Source organism: Balaenoptera ricei, chromosome 3, assembly GCF_028023285.1.
Source record: "Balaenoptera ricei isolate mBalRic1 chromosome 3, mBalRic1.hap2, whole genome shotgun sequence".
NCBI classification, from domain to species: domain Eukaryota; kingdom Metazoa; phylum Chordata; class Mammalia; order Artiodactyla; family Balaenopteridae; genus Balaenoptera; species Balaenoptera ricei.
Window position 1 is genome coordinate 165,346,799 of NC_082641.1, and position 19,577 is coordinate 165,366,375.

Here is a 19,577-nt window from a genome sequence, read left to right on the forward strand (position 1 = left end):
CTTTTTCTTCATCTATTGAGATGATCATAAGGTTTTTATTCTTCAATTTGTTGATGTGGTGCATCACACTGATTGATTTGCAGATATTGAAAAATGCTTGCATCCCTGGGATAATCCCACTTGATTGTGGTATACAATTCTTTTAATGTATTATTGGATTTGGCTTGCTAGTATTTTGTTGAACATTTTTGCATCTATGTTCATCAGTGATATAGGCCTATAATTTTCTTTTTTTGTGGTATCTTTGTCTGGTTTTGGTATCAGGGTGTTGGTGGACTTATAGAATGAGTTTGGGAGTTTTCCTTCCCCTGTAATTTTTTTGGAACAGTTTCAGAAGGATAGGTGTTAGCTCTTCTCTAAATATTTCATAGAACTCGCCTCAGAAGCCATCTGGTCCTGGACTTTTGTTTGTTGAGAGTTTTAAAATCACAGTTTCAATTTCAGTGCTTGTGATTTGTCTGTTCAAATTTTATATTTCTTTCTGGTTCAGTCTTGGGAGCTTGCATCTTTCTAAGAATTTGTCATTTCTCTAGGTTGTCCATTTTATTGGCATATAGTTGTTTTTAGTAGTCTCTATGATCCTTTGTATTTCTTTGGTGTCCATTGTAATTCTCCTTTTTCATTTCTAATTTCATTGGTTTGAGCCCCCTCCCTTTTTTCTTGATGAGTCTGACTAAAGGTTTATCAATTTTATTTATCTTCTCAAAGAACCACCTTTTAGTTTCATTGATCTTTGCTGTTGTTTTCTTCATCTCTATTTCATTTATTTCTGCTCTGATCTTTATGATTTCTTTCCTTCTATTAACTTTAGGTTTTGTTTGTTCTTCTTTCTCTAGTTGCTTTAGGTGTAAGTTTAGGTGGTTTATTTGAGATTTTTCTTGTTTCCTGAGGTAAGATTGTATTGCTATAAACTTCCCTCTTATGGGATGCTTTTGCTGCACCCCATAGGTTTTGGATTGCCATGTTTTCATTTTCATTTGTCTCTAGGTATTTTCTGATTTCCTCTTTGATTTCTTCAGTGATCCACTGGTTTGTAGTAGCATATTGTTTAGCCTTGGCATATGTGTGTTTTTTGCAATTTTTTTCTTGTAGATGATTTCTAATCTCATAGCGTTGTGGTTGGAAAAGATGCTTGATATGATTTCAATTTTATTAAATTTATTGAGGCTTGCTTTGTGACCCAGCATGTGAACTAGCCTGGAGAATGTTCCATGTGCACTTGAAAAGAATGTATATTCTGCTGCTTTCAGATGGAATGCTCTATAAATGACATTTAAGTCCATCTGGTCTAATGTGTCATTTAAGGCCAGTGTTTCCTTATTGATTTTCTGTCTGGCTGATCTGCCTATTGATATAAGTGGGGTGTTAAAGTCCCCCACTATTATTGTATTACTGTCAGTTTCTCCTTTTGGGGCCGTTAGCATTTGCCTTACATATTGATGTTCCCGTAGGTAGGGTACATATATATTTACAATTGTTATATCTTCTTCTTGGATTGATCCCTTGATCATTATGCAGTGCTCTTCTTTGTCTCATGTAACAGTCTTTATTTAAAGTCTATTTTTTCTGATGTGAGTGTTGCTACTCCAGCTTTCTTTTAATCTCCATTGGCATGGAATATTTTTTTTAACGTCTTTATTGGAGTATAACTGCTTTGCAACGGTGTGTTAGTTTCTGTTTATAACAAAGTGAATCAGCTATATATATATACATATATCCCCATATCACCTCCCTCTTGCGTCTCCCTCCCAACATCCCTATCCCACCCCTCTGCATGGTCACAAAGCACCAAGCTAATCTCCCTGTTCTATGTGGCTGCTTCCCACTAGCTATCTATTTTACATTTGGTAGTGTATATATGCCCATGCCACTCTCTCACTTCATCCCAGCTTACCCTCCCTCCCTCCCCATGTCCTCAAGTCCATTCTCTATATCTATGTCTTTATTCCTGTCCTGCCCCTAGGTTCATCAAAACCATTTTGTTTTTTTTTTTTTTTTAGATTCTATATATATATGTGTTAGCATACAGTATTTATTTTTTTCTTTCTGACTTACTTCACTCTGTATGACAGTCTCTAGGTCCATCCACCTCACTACAAATAACTCAATTTCATTTCTTTTTATGGCTGAGTAATATTCCATTGTATATATGTACCGCATCTTCTTTATGCATGCATCTGTCCATGGATACTTAGGTTGCTTCCATGTCCTGGCTATTGTAAATAGAGCTGCAATGAACATTATGGTACATGACTCTTTTTGAATTATGGTTTTCTCAGGGTATATGCCCAGTAGTGGGATTGCTGGGTCGTATGGTAGTTCTATTTTTAGTTTTTTAAGGAACCTCCATACTGTTCTCCATAGTGGCTGAATCAATTTACATTCCCACCAACAGTGCAAGAGTGTTCCCTTTTCTCCACACCCTCTCCAGCATTTATTGTTTCTAGATTTTTTGATGAGGGCCATTCTGACTGGTGTGAGGTGATACCTCATTGTAGTTTTGATTTGCATTTCTCTAATGATTAGTGATGTTGCGCATACTTTCATGTGTTTGTTGGCAATCTGTATATCTTCTTTGGAGAAATGTCTATTTAGGTCTTTTGCCCATTTTTGGATTGGGTTTTTCATCTTTTTGATATTGAGCTGCATGAGCTGCTTATAAATTTTAGAGATTAATCCTTTGTCAGTTGCTTCATTTGCAAATATTTTCTCCCATTCTGAGGGTTGTCTTTCGCCTTGTTTATGGTTTCCTTTGTTGTGCAACAGCTTTTAAGTTTCATTAGGTCCCATTTGTTATTTTTATTTCCTCTTCTCTAGGAGGTGGGTCGTAAAGGATCTAGTGGTGGTTTATGTCGTAGAGTGTTCTGCCTCTGTTTTCCTCTAAGAGTTTTATAGTGTCTGGCCTTACATGTAGGTCTTTAATCCATTTTGAGTTTATTTTTGTGTATGGTGTTAGGGAGTGTTCTAATTTCATTCTTTCATATGTAGCTGTCCAGTTTCCCCAGCACCACTTATTGAAGAGGCTGTCTTTTCTCCATTGTATATTCTTGCCTCCTTTGTCAAAGATAAGGTGACCATATGTGTGTGAGTTTATCTCTGGGCTTTCTATCCTGTTCCATTGATCTATATTTCTGTTTTTGTGCCAGAACCATACTGTCTTGATTACTGTAGCTTTGTAATATACCCTGAAGTCCAGGAGCCTGATTCCTCCAGCTCCGTTTTTCTTTTTCAAGATTGCTTTGGCTATTCGGGGTCTTTTGTGTTTCCATACAAATTGTGAAATTTTTTGTTCTAGTTCTGTGAAAAATGCCATTGGCAGTTTGATAGGGATTGCATTGAATCTGTAGATTGCTTTGGGTAGTATAGTCATTTTCACAATGTTGATTCTTCCAGTCCAAGAACATGGTATATCTCTCCATCTGTTTGTATCATCTTTAATTTCTTTCATCAGCATGTTATAGTTTTCTGCATACAGGTCTTTTGTCTCCTTAAGTAGGTTTATTCCTAGGTATTTTATTCTTTCTGTTGCAATGGTAAATGGAATTGTTTCCTTAATTTCTATTTCTGATCTTTCATTGTTAGTGTATAGGAATGCAAGAGGTTTCTGTGCATTAATTTTGTATCCTGCTACTTTACCAAATTCATTAATCAGCTCTAATAATTTTCTGGTAGTATCTTTAGGATTCTGTATGTATAGTATCATGTCATCTGCAAACAGTGACAGCTTTACTTCTTCTTTTCTGATTTGGATTCCTTTTATTTCTTTTTGTTCTCTGATTGCCATGGCTAAAATTTCCAAAACTATGTTGAATAATAGTGGTGAGAGTGGGCACCCTTGTCTTGTTGATCTTAGAGGAAATGGTTTCAGTTTTTCACCAATGAGAATGATATTGGCTGTGGGTTTGTCATATATGGCCTTTATTATGTTGAGGTAAGTTCCCTCTATGCCTACTTTCTGGAAAGTTTTTATCATAAATGGGTGTTGAATTTTGTCAAAAGCTTTTTCTGCATCTATTGAGATGATCATATAGATTTTCTCCTTCAGTTTGGTAATATGGTTTGTCACATTGATTGATTTGCGTATATTGAAGAATCCTTGCATTCCTGGGATAAACTCCGCTTGATCATGGTGTACGATCCTTTTAATGTGCTGTTGGATTCTGTTTGCTAGTATCTTGTTGAGGATTTTTGCAACTATGTTCATTAGTGACATTGGCCTGGAGTTTTCTTTTTTTGTGACATCTTTGTCTGGTTTTGGTATCAGGGTGATGGTGACCTCATAGAATGAGTTTGGGAGTCTTCCTCCCTCTGCTATACTTTGGAAGTTTCAGAAGGATAGGTGTTAACTCTTCTCTAAATGTTTGATAGAATTCGCCTGAGAAGCCATCTGGTCCTGGGCTTTTGTTTGTTGGAAGATTTTTAATCACAGTCTCAATTTCAGTGCTTGTGATTGGTCTGTTTGTATTTTCTATTTCTTCCTGGTTCAGTCTCAGAAGGTTGTGCTTTTCTAAGAATTTGTCCATTTCTTCCAGGTTGTCCATTTTATTGGCATACGGTTGCTTGTAGTAATCTCTCATGATTCTTTGTATTTCTGCAGTGTCAGTTGTTACTTCTCCTTTTTCATTTCAAGTTCTATTGATTTGAGTCTTCTCCCTTTTTTTCTTGATGAGTCTGGCTAATTGTTTATCAATTTTGTTTATCTTCTCAAAGAACCAGCTTTTAGTTTTATTGATCTTTGCTATTGTTTCCATCATTTCTTTTTCATTTATTTCTGATCTGATCTTTATGATTTCTTTCCTTCTGCTAACTTTGGTGTTTTTTTTGTTCTTCTTTCTCTAATTGCTTTAGGTGTAAGGTTAGTTTGTTTATTTGAGATATTTCTTGTTTCTTGAAGTAGGATTGTATTGCTATAAACTTCCCTCTTAGAACTGCTTTTGCTGCATCCCATAGGTTTTGGGTTGTCATGTTTTCATTGTCATTTGTTTCTAGGTATTTTTTGATTTCCTCTATGATTTCTTCAGTGATCTCTTGCTTATTTAGTAGTGTATTGTTTGGCCTCCATGTGTTTGTATTTTTTACAGATTTTTACCTGTAATTGATACATAGTCTCATAGCACTGTGCTCGGAAAAGATACCTGATACGTTTTCAATTTTCTTAAATTTACCAAGGTTTGATTTGTGACCCAAGATATGATCTATCCTGGAAAATGTTCCATGAGCACTTGAGAAGAAAGTGTATTCTGCTCTTTTTGGATGGAATGTCCTATAAATATCAATTAAGTCCATCTTGCTTAATGTAGCATTTAAAGCTTGTGTTTCTTTCTTTATTTTCATTTTGGATGATCTCTCCATTGGTGAAAGTGGGGTGTTAAAGTCCCCTGCTATGATTGTGTTACTGTTGATTTCCCCTTTTATGGCTGTTAGCCTTTGTCTTATGTATTGAGGTGCTCCTATGTTGTGTGCATAAATATTTACAATTGTTATATCTTCTTCTTGGATTGATCCCTTGACCATTATGTAGTGTCCCCCTTTGTCTCTTGTAATAGTCTTTATATTAAAGTCTATTTTGTCTGCTATGAGAATTGCTATTCCAGCTTTCTTTTGATTTCCATTTGCATGGAATATCTTTTTCCATCCCCTCACTTTCAGTCTGTATGTGTCCCTAGGTCTGAAGTGGGTCTCTTGTAGACAGCATATATACAGGTATTGTTTTTGTATCCATTCAGCCAGTGTATGTGTTTTGGTTGGAGCATTTAATCCATTTACATTTAAGGTAGTTATTGATATGTATGTTCCTCTTACCATTTTCTTAATTGTTTTGGGTTTGTTATTTTAAGTCTTTTCCTTCTCTTGTGTTTCCTGCCTAGAGAAGTTCCTTTAGCATTTGTTGTAAAGCTGGTTTGGTGGTGATGAATTCTCTTAGATTTTGCTTGTCTGTAAAGGTTTTAATTTCTCCATCAACTCTGAATGAGATCCTTGCTGGGTAGAGTAATCTTGGGTGTAGGTTTCCCCCTTTCATCACTTTAAATATGTCCTGTCACTCCCGTCTGGCTTGCAGAGTTACTGCTGAAAAACAGCTGTTAACCTTATGTGGATTCCCTTGTATGTTATTTGTTGTTTTTCCCTTGCTGCTTTTAATATTTTTTCTTTGTATTTAATTTTTGATAGTTTGATTAATATGTGTCTTGGTGTGTTTCTCCTTGGATTTATCCTGTATGGGACTCTCTGCACTTCCTGGACTTGATTGACTATTTCCTTTCCCATATTAAGGAAGTTTTCAACTATAATCTCTTCAAATATTTTCTCAGTCCCTTTCTTTTTCTCTTCTTCTTCTGGGACCCCTGTATTTCAAATGTTGGTGCATTTAATGTTGTCCCAGAGGTCTCTGAGACTGTCCTCAATTCTTTTCATTCTTTTTTCTTTATTCTGCTCTGCAGTAGTTATTTCCACTATTTTATCTTCCAGGTCACTTATCCGTTCTTCTGCCTCAGTTGTTCTACTGTTGATTCCTTCTAGAGAATTTTAAATTTCATTTATTTTGTTGTTCATCACTGTTTGTTTGCTCTTTAGTTCTTCTAGGTCCTTGTTAAACGTTTCTTGTATTTTCTCCATTCTATTTCCAAGATTTTGGATCATCTTTACTATCATTACTCTGAATTCTTTTTCAGGTAGACTGCCTATTTCCTCTTCATTTGTTTGGTCTGGTGGGTTTTTACCTTGCTCCTTCATCTGCTGTGTGTTCCTCTGTCTTCTTATTTTGCTTAACTTACTGTGTTTGGGGTCTCCTTTTCACAGGCTGCAGGTTCGTAATTCCCATTGTTTTTGGTGTCTGTCCCCAGTGGCTAAGGTTGGTTCAGTGTGTTGTGTAGGCTTCCTGGTGGAGGGGACTGGTGCCTGTGTTCTGGTGGATGAGGCGGGATCTTGTCTTTCTGGGGACAGAACCCCTTCCGGTGGTGTGTTTTTGGGTGTCTGTGACCTTATTATGATTTTAGGCAGCCTATCTGTTAATGGGTGGGGTTGTGTTCCTGTATTGCTAGTTGTTTGGCATAGGGTGTCCAACACTGTAGCTTGCTGGTCGTTGAGTGGAGCTGGGTCTTATCGTTGAGATGGACATCTTTGGGAGAGCTTTCGCTGTTTGATATTACATGGAGCCAAGAGGTCTCTGGTGGACCAATATCCTGGAATCAGCTCTCCCACCTCAGAGGCACAGGTCTGACACCCGGCCGGAGCACCAAGAACTTGTCAGCCACATGGCTCTTCTTTTGGGCTTAGTCTAGTTTCGTTTGCCTGTAGTGGGCTGTGTGAAGAAACCTTGCACCTAACACACGGGATTAGTGTTCCCAGCGAAGAACTGCTGCGAGCAACACAATAATTTGGTGTGCAGCCCTGTGGAAGAGTGCTGCCCAGGACACCTCAATTCAAGATGACCTGCATGGAATATCTTTTTCCATATCCTCACTTTCAGTCTGTATGTGTCCCTAGATCTGAAGTGGGTCTTTTGCAGACAGCATATATACGGGTCTTGCTTCTGAATCCATTCAGCCAGTCTCTGTCTTTTGGTTGGAGCATTTAATCCATTTACATTTAAGGTAATTATGATATGTATGTTCTTATTGCAATTATGTTAATTGTTTTGGATTTGTGTTGGTAGGTCTTTTTTCTTCCCTTCCTCTTTTGTTTTCTTCTCTTGTGATTTGATGACTATCTTTACTGTTGTGTTTGGATTCCTTTGTGTGTGTGTGTGTGTGTGTGTGTGTGTGTGTGTAGCTATTGTAGATTTTTGGTTTGTGGTTACCATGAGGTTTTGATATAGCACTCTGTGTGTGTATGTGTGTGTGTGTGTATATATATATATATATATATATATATATATATATATATATATATATATGTTTTAAGTTGCTGGTCTCTTAATTTCAAATGCATTTCAAATATCCTGCATTTATACTCTCCTCTTCTCATGATTGCTGGTTTTGATATCATATTTGTGTGTGGATGATTTCCTACCTTTACTGTATGTTTGCCTTTACTGGTGGGTTTTCTCATTCATAATTTTGTTGTTTCTAGTTGTGACCTTTTCTTTTCCACTTAGAGAAGTTCCTTTAGCATTTGTTTTAAAGCTGGTCTGGTGGTGCTGAATTCTCTCAGCTTTTGCTTGTTTGATTTCTTCATGGAATCTGAAGGAGAACCTTGTTGGGTAGAGTACTCTTTTTTTTTAAACATTTTATTTTATATTGGAGTATAGTTGATTAACAATGTTGTGTTAGTTTCAGGTGTACAACAAAGTGATTCAGTTATACAAACACATGTACATATTCTTTTTTTAAAATCTTTTCCCAGTTAGGTTGTTACATGATATTGAGCAGAGTTCCCTGTGCTATACAGTAAGTCCTTGTTGGTTATCCATTTTAAACTAACGTATATATATGGAATCTAAAAAAAAAAAAAAAAATTGTACTGATGAGCCTAGTTGCAGGATAGCAATAAAGAGGTAGACATAGAGAATGGACTTGATGTTATGGGGTGGGAGGGTGAAGCTGGGACCAAGTGAGAGTAGCATCGACATATATACACTACTGAATGTAAAACAGTTGGCTGGTAGGAAGCAGCAGCATAGCACAGGGAGATCGGCTTGGTGCTTTGCGATGACCTAGAGGGGTGGGATGGGAGAATAGGAGGGAGGTTCAAGAGGGAGGGGATATGGGGACATGTGTATGCATATGGCTGATTCAGTTTATTGTGCAACAGAAACTAACACAGTATTGTGAAGCAATTATACTCCAATAAAGGTCTATTAAAAATAAATAAATAAATAAATAAATAAATAAATATAGCATAAATAAATAAATATTGACACGTGTGTACATGTCAATCTGAGACTCCTTAACTATCCCTCCCCCTCACATTTCCCCCCTGGTAACCATAAGTTCATTCTCTAAGTCTGTGAGTCTGTTTCTGTTTTGTAAATAAGTTCACTTGTATCATTTTTCTTAGGTTCTGCATATAAGCGATATCATACGATATTTCTCTTTCTCTGTTTGACATAGATCACTCAATATAACAATCTTTAGGTCCATCCATGTTGCTGCAAATGGCATTATTTCATTCTTTTTAATGGCTGAATAATATTCTATTGTATATATGGACCACATCTTCTTTATCTATTCTTCTGTTGATGGACATTTAGGTTGCTTCCATGTCCTGGCTATTGTAAACAGCACTGCAATGAACATTGTGGTTCATGTATCCTTTGAACCATGTTTTTCTCTGGGTATATGCCTAGGAGTGGGATTGCAGGATCATATGGTAGCTCTATTTTTAGTTTCTTAAGGAACCTCCATACTGTTTTCCATAGTGGCTGCACCAATTTACATTCTTCCCAACAGTGTAGGAGGGTTCCTTTCTCTCCACACCCTCTCCAGCACTTATTATTTGTGGATTTTTTGATGATAGCCATTCTGACTGGTGTGAGGTGATATCTCATTGTAGTTTTGATTTGCATTTCTCTAATAATTAGTGATGTTGAAGATTTTTTCATGAGCCTCTTGGCAATCTGTATGTCTTCTTTGGAGAAATGTCTATTTAGGTGGTCTGCCATTTTTTGATTGGGTTGTTTGTTTTGATGATATTAAGCCACAGGACCTGTTTGTAAATTTTGGAGACTAATCCCTTGTAGATCACATCATTTGCCAATATTTTCTCCCATTCTGTGGGTTGTCTCTTCATTTTGTTTATTGGGTCCTTTGCTGTGCAAAAGTTTTTGAGTTTAATTAGGTCCCATTTGTTTATTTTTGTTTTTATTTCCATTACTCTGGGAGATGGATTGAAAAAGATATTGCTACAATTTATGTCAGAGAGTATTCTGCCTATGTTTTCCTCTAAGAGTTTTATAGTATCTGGTCTCACATTTAGGTCTTTAATCTATTTTGAATTTATATTTGTGTATTGTGTTAAAGAATGTTCTAATTTCATTTTTTTACATGTAGCTGTCCAGTTTTTCCAGCACCATTTATTGAAGATACTGTCTTACCTCCATTGTATAGTCTTGCCTTCTTTGTCGTAGATCAATTGACCATAAGTGTGTGGGTTTATTTCTGGGCTTTCTATCTTTTTCCATTTATCTATATTTCTATATTTTTTGCCAGTACCATACTTTTTTGATGACTATAGCTTTGTGGTATAGTCTGAAGTCAGGGAGGCTGATTCCTCCAGCTCCATTTTTGTTTCTCAAGATTGCTTTGCCTATTTGGGGTCTTTTGTGTCTACATACAAATTTTAAGATTTTTTGTTCTAGTTCTGTGAAAAATGACAGTGGTAATTTGATAGGGATTGAATTGAATCTGTAGATTGCCTTGGGTAATATAGCCATTTTGACAGTATTGATTCTTCCAATCCAAGAATATGGTATATCTCTCAATCTGTTTGTGTCTTCTTCAATTTCTTTCATCAGCATCTTATAGTTTTCAGAGAACAGGTTTTTGTCTCCTTAGGTAGGTTTATTCCTAGGTATTTTATTCTTTTTGATGTGATGGTAAATGGGATTGTTTCTTGAATTTATTTTTCGGATCTTTTGTTGTTAGTGTATAGAAATGCAACAGATTTCTGTGTATTAATTTTGTAACCTGCAACGTTACCAAATTCACTGCTGAGCTCTAGTAGTTTACTGGTAGCATCTTTAGGATTGTCTATGTATAGTATCATGTCATCTGCAAACAGTGACAATTTAACTTCTTTTCCAATTTGGATTCTTTTTATTTGATTTTGTTCTCTGATATCCGTAACTAGGACTTCCAAAACTATGTTGAATAAAAGTGCGAGAGTGGACGTCCTTGTCTTGTTCCTGATCTTAGAGGAAATGCTTTTAGCTTTTCACCATTGAGTATGATGTTAGCTGTAGGTGTGTTGGATATGGCCTTTATCATATTGAGATATGTTCCCTCTATGCCCACTTGCTGAAGAGTTTTTATCATAAATTGATGTTGAATTTTGTCAAAATGTTTTTCTGTATCTATTGAGATGATCATACGGTTTTTATTCTTCAGTTTTTTGATATGGTGTATCACACCGATTGATTTGTGGATGTTGAAAATTCCTTGCATCCCTGGGATAAATCCCACTTGATCATGGTGTATGATCCTTTTAATGTGTGGTTGGATCCTGTTTGCTAGTATTTTGTTGAGGATTTTGGCTTCTATATTCATCAGTGATATTGGCCTATACTTTTCTTTTTTTGTGGTATCTTTGTCTGGTTTTGGTATCAAGGTGATGGTGGCTTCATAGAATGAGTTTGGGAGTTTTCCTTCCTCTGCAATTTTTTGGAACAGTTTCAGAAGGATAGGTACTAGCTCTTCTCTAAATGTTTGATAGAATTTGCCTCTGCAGCCATCTGGTCCTGGACTTTTTTTTGTTGGGAGTTTTAAAATCACAGTTTCAAATTCAGTACTTGTGATTGGTCTGTTCATATTTTCTACTTCTTTCTGGTTCAGTCTTGGGAGATTGTACTTTTCTAAGAATTTGTCCATTTCTTCCAGGTTGTCCGTTTTATTGGCATACAGTTGCTTGTAATTGTCTCTTATGATCCTTTGTATTTCTGCAGTGTCTGTTGTAACTTCTCCTTTTTCATTTCTGATTTTATTGATATGAGTCCTCTCCCTTTTTTTCTTGGTGAGTCTGGCTAAGGGTTTATCAATTTTGTTTATCTTTTCAAAGAACCAGCTTTTACTTTCATTGATCTTTGCTATTGTTTAGCAGTTAGTTGTGATTTTGGTGTTTTTGTGAGAGGAGCTGAGCTCAAACCCTTCTACTCTGCCATCTTGTCTGCAACCTCTGCATCCACTACTCATCACACTAGTTTCCAGAGAGGATGCTGGGCCCTGACAATGACCTTTATTTGGACCAAATAAGGAGTTGGAAAGATGGCAATTGGTGTCATTGTTTTCTTCTTTTTTTTTTTTCTGGCATCTGCATCCAATAAAGAGTCTTAAAAATGTGTCTGTTCCTAAGAACATATAATGCAATCATCCCACCTGTGTGGGGTCAGAAGGGTTGGGGAATGCTGGTCCTCACCCCCATGGATTCTCTAGCTTGGTTTGCAAACTGGTAGCACATAAGTGTCATGCAGTTAACAAGACTGCTTCATTTGCCATATATGATGTTTTTATATACATGTAAAAAACCCAGAAATAGAAAAATTAGAATCACCAGATCAGTAAAATCATATTTAGTAAGAGTTTATTGTGCATATAAGAACAGTTTGTGAACTGGGAGCTCTCAAACCAACAGTGGAATGAGGCACAGAGGTATGTTATAGGTCAATTTATATAGTGAAAATGCAGAGGCTGCTTATGCTTTACAATGATTGGTTATATAGCATTAGAGTTTTCTTAGTGATAAAATATTGGTTAAAAGAAGTTACCTCATGCCAATTTTGGGCAACAGTTTATGTTTCATTTATGATTTTCACAGACATTACAAGAAGTGGTCCAGTGTTTTTGCTTACTTTTTTAGAATAAGCTAAATTGTTTCACTTATGTGGCTTAATGTTTTTTCTGCTCAGGAAATTTTCAAGTTTGCTTTCCATTTTGTATTTTACTTTGTATCTACCTATCTATCTATCTATCTATCATCTATCTATCTATCTATCATCTATCTGTCATCTATCTATCTATCTACTTATCTATCTGCAATTATTGTTTATTTATTTGTTTATACACCCATGTAACTGCTATCTCAGGATAGAGAACATTTCCATTATCCCAAGCAGTTCCAAGGTGCCACTTCCCAGTTAAACACAGTTAAACCCCCTTTCTCCAAGGCAAGAACTGTTCTGACATCTACACCACAGCTTAGTTTTGCTGTCCTAGAGCTTCATGTAGATGAATTGTAGATACTCTTTTGTGCCTGACTTCTTTCAGTCAGCATGTTGTTGTATGTATCAGTACTTTGATTCACTTTATTGCTGAGTACTATTCCATTGTATGAATATACTACAATTTATTTGTTTACTTGATGATAAACATTTGGATTGTTTCCAGTTTTGGGCTATTATCAATCAAGTTGTTATACAACTTTCTATGCAAGTCTTTTTTTTAAATTGAAGTATAGTTGATTTACAATATTGTGTTAGTTTCAGGTGTACAGTAAAGTGATTTGGATATATGTCCAATTCTTTTCCATTATAGGTTATTACAAGATATTGAATATATTTCCCTGTGCTATACAGTGAATCCTTGTTGTTTATTTTATATATAGTAGTGTGTATCTGTTAATTCCATACCCCTAATTTATCCCTCTCTCCCTTTCCTCTTTGGTAACCATAAGTTTGTTTTCTATGACTGTGAGTCTGTTTCTGTTTTATAAATAAGTTCAGTTGTACTATTTTTTAGATTCCACATATAACTGATATCATATAATGTCTTTCTCTGTCTGATTTACTTCACTTAGTAGTATAGTCTTTAGGTTCATCCATGCTGCTGCAAATGGTATTATTTAATTCTTTTTTATGTCTGAGTAGTATTCCATTGTATATATACACATCACATCTTCTTTATCCATTCATCTGTTAATGAAGACTTAGGTTGCTTCCATGTCTTGGCTATTGGAAATAGTGCTGCTATGGACATTGGTGTGTATGTATCTTTTTGAGTTAGAGTTTTTGTCTTTTCTGGGTGTATGCTCAGGAGTGTGATTCCTGGATTATATGGTAACTCTATTTTTAGTTTTTTCCCCCCTGGATTTGGCCAAGTTTTTTAAAACTTTTATTTTATATTGGAGTATAGTTGATTAACAATGTTGTGTTAGTTTCAGGTGTACAGCAAAGTGATTCAGTTATACATATACATGTATCTATACTTTTTCAAATGCTTTTCCCATTTAGGTTTTTACAGAATATTGAGTTCCCTGCGCTATACAGTAAGTCCTTGCTGCTTATCTATTTTAAATACAGCAGTGTGTACATGTTGACCCCAAACTCCCAGCCTATCCCTCCCCCACACACACTTTCCCCCTGGTAGCCATAAATTTGTTCTCTAAGTCTGTGAGTCTCTTTCTCTTTTGTAAAACAGTTCATTTGTATCAAATTTTTAATATTCCATATATAAGTGATATCATATGATATTTGTCTTTCTCTGTCTGACTTACTTCGCTTAGGATGATATTTGCATCCATATTGCTGCAAATGGCATTATTTCATTCTTTTTAATGGATGAGTAATATTCCATTGTATATATGTATGACTTCTTTATCCATTCCTCTGTTGATGGACATTTAGTTTGCTTCCATGTCTTGGCTATTGTAAACAGCACTGCAATGAACATTGGGGTGCATGTATCCTTTGGACCGTGTTTTTCTCCAGATATATGCCAAGGAGTGGGATTGCTGGATCATATGGTAGCTTTATTTTTAGTTTCTTAAAGAACTTACATACTGTTCTCTATAGTGGCTGTATCAGTTTACATTCCCACCAACAGTGTAGCAGTGTTCCCCTTTTGCCACACCCTCTCCAGCATTTATTGTTTGTAGATTTTTTGATGATAGCCATTCTGACTGGTGTGAGGTGATATCTCAATGTAGTTTTGATTTGCATTTCTCTAATAATTAGCAATTTGGAGCATCTTTTCATGTGCCTGTTGGCCATCTGTATGTCTTCTTTGGAGAAATGTTTATTTTGGTCTTCTTCCCATTTTTTGATTGGATTGTTTGTTTGTTTGTTTGTTTTTGATATTGAGCCGTATGAACTGTTTGTATATTTTGGAAATTGAGCCTTTGTCAGTCGCATCATTTTGCAAATATTTTCTCCCAGTCTGTAGGTTGTCTTTTATTTTGTTTATGGTTTCCTTTGCTTTGCAAAAGCTTTAAAGTTTGATTAGGTTCCATTTGATTATTTTTGCTTTTGCCTTGGCAGACCTAAGAAAACATTGCTATGATTTATGTCAGAGAATGTTTTGCCTGTGTTCTCTTCTAGGAATTTTATGGAGCCATGTCTTGTATTTAAATGTCTAAGCCATTTTGGGTTTATTTTTGGGTGTATGGTGTGAGGGAGTGTTCTAACTTCATTGATTTATGTGTGGTTGTCCAACTTTCCCAACACCATGAGCTGAAGAGACTGTCTTTTCTCCATTGTATAGTCTTGCCTCCTTTGTCAAAGATTAATTGACTCTGGGTGTGTGGGTTTACTTCTGGGCTCTCTATTCTGTTCCATTGATCCATATTTTTGTTTTTGTGCCAATGCCACACTATTTTGATTACTGTAGCTTTGTAGCATTGTCTGGAAGAATTATGCTTCCAGCTTTGTTCTTTTTCCTCATCATTTTTTTTGGCAATTCTGGGTCTTTTGTGGTTCCATATAAATTTTAGGATTATTTGTTCTAGTTCTGTGAAAAATGTCATGGGTGATTTGATAGGAATTAAATCTATAGATTGCTTTGGGTAGTATTGCCATTTTAACTATATTAATTCTTCCAGTCTAAGAGCATGGGCTATCTTTCTTTGAATCATCTTTGATTTCTTTTATCAATGTTTTATTGTTCTCTGTGTATAAGTCTTTCACCTCCTTGGTTAGGTTTATTCCTTGGTATTTTATTTTATTTTTTGATGTAATTTTAAATGGGATTGCTTTTTTACTTTCTCTTTCTGATATTTCATTGTTAATGTAAAGAAATGCAACAGATTTCTGTATATCAATCTTGTATCATGTTACCTTGCTGAATTCATTGATCAGTTCTAATAGTTTTTATGTGGAGTCTTTAGGGTTTTCTATATAGAGTATCATGTCATCTGCATATAATAACAATTTTATCTCTTCCCTTTTGATTTGGATATCTTTTATTTCTTTTTATTGTCTGATTGCTGTGGCTAGGACTTCCAATACTATGTTGAATAGAAGTGGTGAGACTGGGCATCCTTGTCTTTTTCCAGAATTTAGTGAGAGAAGTTTCAGCTTTTCTCTGTTTAGTATTATGTTGGTTGTGGGTTTGTCATAAATGGCTCTTATGTTGAGATATGTTCCCTCTATAACCACTTTGGTGAGATTTTTTTTTCATGAATGGATGTTGAATTTTATCACATACTTTTCCTGTATCTATTGAGATGATCATGTGGTTTTTGTCTTTTCTTTTGTTGATGTGTTGCATCACATCGATTGATTAAACCATCCTTGTGACCCTGTGATGAATCCAACTTGATCATGGTGTATGACCCTTTTTATGTGTTGTTGGAGTTAGTTTGTTAATACTTTGTTGAGGATTTTTGTATCCATATTCGTCAAAGATATTGGCCTGTAATTTTCTTTTTTGGTAGTGTCTTTGTATGGTTTTGGTATCTGGGTGATGGTGGTTTCATAGAATGACTTTGGGAGTTCTCCCTCCTTTTCAATCTTTTGGAAGAGTTTGAGAAAGGTAGCTATAAGTTCTTCTTTGTATGTTTGGTAGAATTCCCTAGTGAAGCCATCTGGTCCTGGACTTTTGTTTTCAGGGGGTTTTTAAATTATAGATTCTATTTCACTTCTAGTGATCAGTCTGTTCAAATTATCTGTTTCTTCTTGATTCAGTTTTGTCAGGCTGTATGCTTCTAAAAACTTGTCCATTTCTTCTAGGTTGTGCATTTTGTTAGCATATAACTGTTCATAATATTTTCTTATGGTATTTTGTATTTCTGCAGTATCAGTTGTTATTTCTCCTCTTTCATTTCTTATTTTGGTTATTTGGGTCCTCACTCTGTGAGCCTGGCCAGAGGTTTGTCAATTTTGTTTCTCCTTTCAAAAAACCAGCTCTTGGTTTTATTGATTTTTTTCTATTTTTTACCTCTATTTTATTTATTTCCTCTCTGATCTTTATTATTTCCTTCCTTTTGCTGACTTTAGGCTTTGTTCATTCTTCTTTTTCTAATTCTTTTAGGTGATAAGTTAGGTTGTTTATTGGGATTTTTCTTATTTTTTGAGGAAGGGCTGTATTGCTATGAACTTCCCTCTTAGGACTGCTTTTGCTGCATCCCATAGATTTTGTATGGTTGTGTTTTCATTTTTTTTTTTTTTTGAGGTATTTAAAAATTTCCTCTTTGATTTAATCATTGACTTGTTTTTCAGTATCATGTTGTTTAGTCTCCATGTAATCAATTTTTTTCTCGTTTCTCTTTCTGTGGTTGATTCTTAGTTTCATACCATTGTGGTTAGAAAAGATGCTTGAAATAACTTCTATCCTCTTAAATTTGTTAAGGCTTGTTTTGTTTCCTAGTATGTCGTCTATCCTAGTGAACGTTACATGTACACTTGAAAAGAATGTGTATCCTGTTTTTTTTTTTTTTCTTCCATGAAGCATCCTGTAGGTATTAACTAAGTCTAACTATTCTGTTGTGTCAGTTAGGATCTCTGATGCCATATTGATTTTCTGTCTGGAAGATGTGTCCATTGATGACCGTGGGGTGTCCTACTATTATTGTATTCCCATTAATTTATCCTTTATGTCTGTTAGTAGTTTTATAATGTATTTACGTGCTCCTATATTGGGTGCATATATGTTAACAAGTGTGATATCCTCTTCTTGTATTGATTCTTTTATCATGATATAGTGTCTTCCTTTGTCTTTCTTTATGGCCTTTGTTTTATTTATTTATTTTTATTTTTATTTTTTTAAAAACATCTTTATTGGAGTATAATTGCTTTACAATGGTGTGTTAGTTTCTGCTTTATAATAAAGTGAATCAGTTATACATATACATATGTTCCCATATCTCTTCCCTCTTGCATCTCCCCTCCCTCCCTCCCTCCCTCCCTATCCCACCCCTCTAGGTGGTCACAAAGCACCAAGCTGATCTCCCTGTGCTATGCGGCTGCTTCCCACTAGCTATCTATTTTACATTTGGTAGTGTATATATGTCCATGCCACTCTCTCACCCTGTCACATCTTACCCCTCCCCCTCCCCATATCCTCAAGTCCATTCTCTAGTAGGTCTGTGTCTTTATTCCCGTCTTGCCACTAGGTTCTTCATGACCTTTTTTCCCCCTTAGATTCCATATATATGTGTTAGCATACTGTATTTGTTTTTTGCTTTCTGACTTACTTCACTCTGTATGACAGACTCTAACTCCATCCTCCTCACTACTAATACCTCCATTTCATTTCTTTTTATGGCTGAGTAATATTCCATTGTATATATGTGCCACATCTTCTTTATCCATTCATCTGATGATGGACACTTAGGTTGCTTCCATGTCCTGGCTATTGTAAATAGAGCTGCAATGAACATTGTGGTACATGACTCTTTTTGAATTATGGTTTTCTCAGGGTATATGCCCAGTAGTGGGATTACTGGGTCGTATGGTAGTTCTATTTTTAGTTTTTAAAGGAACCTCCATACTGTTCTCCATAGTGGCTGTATCAATTTACATTCTCACCAACAGTGCAAGAGTGTTCCCTTTTCTCCATGCCCTCTCCAGTATTTATTGTTTCTAGATTTTTTGATGATGGCCATTCTGAATGGTGTGAGATGATATCTCATTGTAGTTTTGATTTGCATTTCTCTAATGATTAATGATGTTGAGCATTCTTTTATGTGTCTCTTGGCCATCTGTATATCTTCTTTGGAGAAATGTCTATTTAGGTCTTCTGCCCATTTTTGGATTGGGTTGTTTGTTTTATTGTTATTGAGTTGCATGAGCTGCTTGTAAATCTTGGAGCTTAATCCTTTGTCAGTTGCTTCATTTGCAAATATTTTCTCCCATTCTGAGGGTTGTCTTTTGGTCTTGTTTATGGTTTCCTTTGCTGTGCAAAAGCTTTTAAGTTTCATTAGGTCCCATTTGTTTATTTGTGTTTTTATTTGCATTTCTCTAGGAGGTGGGTCAAAAAGGATCTTGCTGTGATTTATGTCATAGAGTGTTCTGCCTATGTTTTCCTCTAAGAGTTTGATAGTGTCTGGCCTTACACTTAGGTCTTTAACCCATTTTGAGTTTATTTTTGTGTATGGTGTCAGGGAGTGTTCTAATTTCATACTTTCACATGTACCTGTCCAATTTTCCCACCACCACTTATTGAAGAGACTGTCTTTTCTCCACTGTATATGCTTGCGTCCTTTATCAAAGATAAGGTGACCATATGTGCGTGGGTTTATCTCTGGGCTTTCTATCCTGTTCCATATGACAAACCCACAGCCAACATTGTCCTCAACGGTGAACTGAAGCCATTTCCACTAAGATCAGGAACAAGACAAAGTTGCCCACTCTCACCACTGTTATTCAACATAGTTTTGGAAGTGTTAGCCACAGCAATCAGAGAAGAAAAAGAAATAAAAGGAATCCAAATTGGAAAAGAAGAAGTAAAGCTGTCACTGTTTGCAGATGACATGTTACTATACATAGAGAATCCTAAAGATGCTACCAGAAAACTACTAGAGCTAATCAATGAATTTGGTAAAGTAGCAGGATGCAAAATTAATACACAGAAATCTCTTGCATTCCTATATACTAATGATGAAAAATCTGAAAGTGAAATTAAGAAAACATTCCCGTTTACCATTGCAACAAAAAGAATAAAATATCTAGGAATAAACCTACCTAAGGAGACAAAAGACCTGTATGCAGAAAATTA